At 39.2% G+C, this 6,666-nt stretch overlaps 1 pseudogene; it reads left to right on the top strand.

Moving 5' to 3' along the window:
- Positions 1 to 632: 632 nt before the first annotated feature.
- On the top strand, positions 633 to 1,107 carry LOC116468062 (dynein light chain roadblock-type 1-like; annotated as a pseudogene).
- The last annotated feature ends 5,559 nt before the right edge of the window (positions 1,108 to 6,666 follow it).

Here is a 6,666-nt window from a genome sequence, read left to right on the forward strand (position 1 = left end):
GCATGAATCAATGAAGGGATTTCTTACCGACATCACTGAATTCCCCCTTGCTGGCTTTGAAGTTAGCTCAAATTTGATGTTTCAGATACTTTAAGAAGTAGGAAAAAGTTTTTTCTCTTAACACATGTCAAATTTTGTGTGGATGTGTAAATTCCTGTTTTCCAAAGTTGGAAAACTTGCCTTTTCTTTTTTCAGTGTAGTCATTTTACAGCAAGTACTACTACTGGCTTTCAGTGGTACTAAAATGCCATTCTGAATGAATAGGGACAACATCATTTCAAATAACATGAATATTACATCAGGACAATGTTGCACAAGATGAGTTTTTCTCAAAGCTTTCTTTTCATCTGCTTGGAAACTAAATACATGCTTCAATTTTTTTTGTAACATCTGCAAGCTACTTCAATAATTAGATACCCTTTCTTTGATTCCTTAATGTAGGAGATACTTGAAGCTCAGCTGCAGTTAAAAGGCACTCTATCTGTCTTTTATCTGATTGTTCTTGAAAGCACCAAGTTGTCACTGATCCCATAGAGGTCTGCTCCCTTGTCTGTTATTCAAAAACTGCTGTAGCAGAAAGGCAAGGGATTGGGCTGAGTGTTGGTAACATGGAGCTACCAGATCAGTCCAAAATGGCAGAAGTGAAGGAGACACCTGAAATGACTTCACACCCAGAAGGGAGTGCAGGGATTCATCGTAGTGAACACAGAAGTGACTGGCTCCTACGCAGCCATCACCCCCATGGGGGATGGATTATAACAAATGAGTAGCTAATGCTACCATACTCAGGAAGATACAGATATAGAGCCAGGCCTCGTGGGACCCTGGTGTGAACACAGTTGCCGTCTAGAACCCAACAGCAGCCCTAGTGATCCGGTTGTTTTACTCCCTAAAGGCATTCCCATCAAAAGTACCATGGGCAATCCCACCACCACACACTATGCCAGCCTCACGCACAACTTCATCTGGAAGGCACAGAGTACCATGAAAGAAATTGATCCCTAGAATGACCTTACCTTCCTTCAAATCTGATCCATGAAGAATGAAACTATGGTTGCACCAGGTAAAGACTATCTCCTGATTGTGATTCAGAATCCAAGGGAATAAATCACTCTTTTGGCCCTTGTATCATTCATTAATTTAATGCCCTCCAAGATTAATAATGTTAATTAAGTCAATGGAGTGGCATATAGAAATTGCCTTAGAGCCCACTCAAAACAATACAGTCACACAAGCTGGCTGGCATCTCCGCCCACCCCACCAAAGGATTCCCTCTGCTGTGCCAATTTTTCTCAGGGTTCCTGAGAGGGCCGTCTTTCCTCGTTTCCGGGTTTTGGGGCAAGAGCTTGTAAGAAGTCCACACTCAGCTTCCTTCCGACCTTCAGTTCACTCTTTTGCCCTTGGAAAACACTGTTTTTATTTAACTAAAAATCACCGAAATACTACTAACCAAAAAAAGTGTACATAAAATAGCCTGGAAAAATATATTTAAAAAACTTCCAAACACACATACAACTGTTAAAAAAACAAACCTGTTATAGATACACACATATACACACTTACATAAAGACAGCAAGTAAGGAAGTATGGACAATATCCACTTTATTATCCTTATATCCTATTCTCTTGCCCATGTTTATACTTTATATTACTTGTGTTGAGAACTTTTAAGACATTAATTTGTTTTTACACACACACATAATACATATATACTCACATACATACATATATACACACACAGAGGTTTGTGTTTGTATGTATGTTTATATATTATTTATACATATTTGTGTACTGATATGGTTTGGATTTGTGTCCCCACTCAAATCTCATGTCAAATTGCAATCTCCAGTTTTAAAGAGGGGGCCTGGTGAGAGGTGACTAAATCATGGACGGATTTCCCTCTTGCTGTTTTCATGATAGTGAGTTCTCACGATATCTGGTTGTTTAAAAGTGTAAGCACCTTCCCCTTTGCTCTCTTCCTCCTGCTCCAGCCACATACAATGTGCCTGCTTCTCCTTCATCTTCTACTATGATTGTAAGTTTCCTGAGGTCTCCCCAGCCATGCTTCCTGTATAGCCTATGAAACTGTGAGCCAATTAAACTTCTTCTCTTTATAAATTACCCAGCCTCAGGTAGTTATTTATTGCAATGTGAGAACAGACTAATTACATATGCAATTTTTCAAATATATGCCTACAAGTATTTCCTTTTATTTAAAAAAGTAACACATCATCAAGTGTGCAGTTCAGAAAACATAATGTCATTTGTTCATTAACAAAATACTCTTTGGAATCTGACTGACTGTGGAGCCCCTGCTGTGAACTTCGCTAGCTGTGTGTGACTTGTAAAAAGTCACTTAACCTCTTTTAGCCTTATTTTTCTCACTATTATACAAATAATAACAGAGCCTATCAAATATGGTTGTTGAGAGGGCTAAATGAGAGGTGATTATCAAATTACCAGGTAAAATAATAATATTCAATGAATGTTAGCTGTCTAAAAAATGATGCTTAATCCCACATTCATTGATAGTTACCATTAATATTTGGGGATTTCTATAATTAAAGCTTTGGACACAAATATAGATATAGTGATATCTATATTTCTGCTCTGTTTTCTCAGATTTTTATATTTGTCTATGTGGCTTCCATTTATCAGAGAGCCAATGGTAGTAGCTATATTTTCTTATTTTCTGTGTTCTTGATGCTCTGGTGCTTGTGGCCTCTCAGCCGAGGGAGAAGCTGCCCTACCCGGGGCTAGTGAGTTCTTAGAGACACTAAAGGGCACAGCTGAAGCATGTCTTTCCTATGCAAACCAACCCATCCCAAATCACTGCCTTATTGAATTCTCACACACCAAGCCAATGTTTCCCCTGCTGTTATCCCAGGACCAGGTACTAGGCAACCAGAGACTGCTCTTACATACCAAAGCCCACCAGAATTATTCAAAGCAACCAGTCTTAAACTGTGCACTCTGGCAAGCCTTGCCTTTCCCACAGAAACTCCAAATAAGCCTCTGGCCTAGGCTTTCCTCTTGCTGCTCTCTCTTCTGACCACATTGGTGCTTTCCTCTGTGGTCCTGGGTGGCATTTGGTGATTCCTCTCTCTGATGCCTCTCATTGTAAGACGCTTCTCACCTCAAAGTCTCACTCTTGTCTCCTCCTGTGGCTGCACCAACTTTGCCATACCATATCCAACACAGACACTCTTAGAACATGGATATATTCTTTACAAGGCAGGTCTTATACTACATGTGCTGTTTTACTAGTTGCTTTATTGTTTTACTATAACTGTATCTAATGAGCACTTTCTCGGCTAGTAAATAGAAATATACATCATTTTTAAACACCTGCCTTCTATTTTATTTAAATAGATTTACCATGATTATTTAAATACACTTATTATTTAAGGAGTTACAAATGACATATATTGTTCTTTTGTGACCATAATACGTCCATTGCCTGATGTGTGGTAAGTCAGTATGCCAACGTGAAGGTTGCAGCAGAGAAAGAGGTTTAATTGTAAGGCCACTGAACCAGGAAGTGGGAGGAAACCTCCAATTCATCTCCCTAAGGAGTTTGGAGCTAGAGATTTCTAGAGGCCTGGAGTAAGCTGAGGTGTTGGGATACTGGATTGATCAAAGAGTGCAGGGCTGTCAACATTAGACAGATCAACGAGACAGAAAGTTAACAAGGATACCCAGGAAGTGAACTCAGCTCTGCACCAAGCGGACCTAATAGACATCTACAGAACTCTCCACCCCAAATCAACAGAATATACATTTTTTTCAGCACCACACCACATCTATTCCAAAATTGACCACACAGTTGGAAGTAAAGCTGTCCTCAGCAAATGTGAAAGAACAGAAATTATAACAAACTGTCTCTCAGACTACAGTGCAATCAAACTAGAACTCATGATTAAGAAACTCACTCAAAACCACTCAACTACATGGAAACTGAACAACCTACTCCTGAATGACTACTGGGTACATAACGAAATGAAGGCAGAAATAAAGATGTTCTTTGTTTTCTGGCTGCATAAATATCTTCTTTTGAGAAGTGTCTGTTCATGTCCTTTGCCCACTTTTTGATGGGGTTGTTTGTTTTTTTCTTGTAAATTTGTTTGAGTTCATTGTAGATTCTGGATATTAGCCCTTTGTCAGATGAGTAGGTTGCAAAAATTTTCTCCCATTCTGTAGGTTGCCTGTTCACTCTGATGGTAGTTTCCCAAATGTCCAACAACAATAGACTGGATTAAGAAAATGTGGCACATATACACCATGGAATACTATGCAGCCATAAAAAATGATGAGTTCGTGTCCTTTGTAGGGACATGGATGAAACTGGAAAACATCATTCTCAGTAAACTATCGCAAGGACAAAAAACCAAACACCGCATGTTCTCACTCATAGGTGGGAATTGAACAATGAGAACTCATGGACACAGGAAGGGGAACATCACATTCCGGGTACTGTTGTGGGGTGGGGGGTGGGGGGGGCGGGGACAGCATTAGGAGATATACCTAATGCTAAATGATGAGCTAATGGGTGCAGGAAATCAGCATGGCACATGGATACATATGTAACAAACCTGCACATTGTGCACATGTACCCTAAAACCTAAAGTATAATAAAATAAAAAAAAAAAAAAAAAAAAAAAGATGTTCTTTGAAACCAACGAGAACGAAGACGCAGCATACCAGAATCTCTGGGACACATTCAAAGCAGTGTGTAGAGGGAAATTTATAGCACTAGATGCCCACAGGAGAAAGCAGGAAAGATCCAAAATTGACACCCTAACATCGCAATTAAAAGAACTAGAAAAGCAAGAGCAAACACATTCAAAAGCTAGCAGAAGGCAAGAAATAACTAAAATCAGAGCAGAACTGAAGGAAACAGAGACACAAAAAACACTTCAAAAAATTAATGAATCCAGGAGCTGGTTTCTTGAAAAGATCAACAAAATTGATAGACCGCTAGCAAGACTAATAAAGAAGAAAAGAAAGAAGAATCAAATAGATGCAATGAAAAATGATAAAGGGGATATCACCACCGATCCCACAGAAATACAAACTACCATCAGAGAATACTACAAACACCTCTACGCAAATACACTAGAAAATCTAGAAGAAATGGATAAATTCCTCGACAAATACACCCTCTCAAGACTAAACCAGGAAGAAGTTGAACCTCTGAATAGACCAATAACAGGCTCTGAAATTGTGGCAATAATCAATAGCTTACCAACCAAAAAGAGTCCAGGACCTGATGGATTCACAGCCGAATTCTACCAGAGATACAAGGAGGAACTGGTACCATTCCTTCTGAAATTATTCCAATCAATAGAAAAAGAGGGAATCCTCCCTAACACATTTTATGAGGCCAGCCATCATCCTGATACCAAAGCCCGGCAGAGACACCACCAAAAAAGAGAATTTCAGACCAATATCCTTGATGAACATTGATGCAAAAATCCTCAATAAAATACTGGCAAACCAAATCCAGCAGCACATCAAAAATCTTATCCACCATGATCAAGTGGGCTTCATCCCTGGGATGCAAGGCTGGTTCAACATATGCAAATCAATAAATGTAATCCAGCATATAAACAGAACAAAAGACAAAAACCACATGATTATCTCAATAGATGCAGAAAAGGCCTTTGACAAAATTCAACAATGCTTCATGCTAAAAACTCTCAATAAATTAGGTATTGATGGGACATATCTCAAAATAATAAGAGCTATCTATGACAAACCCACAGCCAATATCATACTGAATGGGCAAAAACTGGAAGCATTCCCTTTGAAAATGGGCATAAGACAGGGGTGCCCTCTCTCACCACTCCTATTCAACATAGTGCTGGAAGTTCTGGCCAGGGCAGTCAGGCAGGAGAAGGAAATAAAGGGTATTCAATTAGGAAAAGAGGAAGTCAAATTGTCCCTGTTTGCAGACCATATGAATGTATACCTAGAAAACCCCATTGTCTCGGCTCAAAATCTCCTTAAGTTGATAAGCAACTTCAGCAAAGTCTCAGGATACAAAATCAGTGTACAAAAATCACAAGCATTCTTGTACACCAATCACAGACAAACAGAGAGCCAAATCATGAGTGAACTCCCATTCACAATTGCTTCAAAGAGAATAAAATACCTAGGAATCCAACTTACAAGGGACGTGAAGGACCTCTTCAAGGAGAACTACAAACCACTGCTCAATGAAATAAAAGAGGATACAAGCAAATGGAAGAACATTCCATGCTCATGGGTTGGAAGAATCAATATTGTGAAAATGGCCATACTGCCCAAGGTAATTTATAGATTCAATGCCATCCCCATGAAGCTACCAATGACTTTCTTCACAGAATTGGAAAAAACTACTTTAAAGTTCATATGGAACCAAAAAAGAGCCCGCATCACCAAGTCAATCCCAAGCCAAAAGAACAAAGCTGGAGGCATCATGCTACCTGACTTCAAATTATACTACAAGGCTACAGTAACCAAAACAGCATGGTACTGGTACCACAACAGAGACATAGATCAATGGAACAGAACAGAGCCCTCAGAAATAATGCCACATATCTACAACTATCTGATCTGTGACAAACCTGATAAAAACAAGCAATGGGAAAAGGATTCCCTATTTAATAAATGGTGCTGGGAAAA

Source organism: Hylobates moloch, unplaced genomic scaffold, assembly GCF_009828535.3.
Source record: "Hylobates moloch isolate HMO894 unplaced genomic scaffold, HMol_V3 SCAFFOLD_5, whole genome shotgun sequence".
Classification (NCBI taxonomy): Eukaryota; Metazoa; Chordata; class Mammalia; order Primates; family Hylobatidae; genus Hylobates; species Hylobates moloch.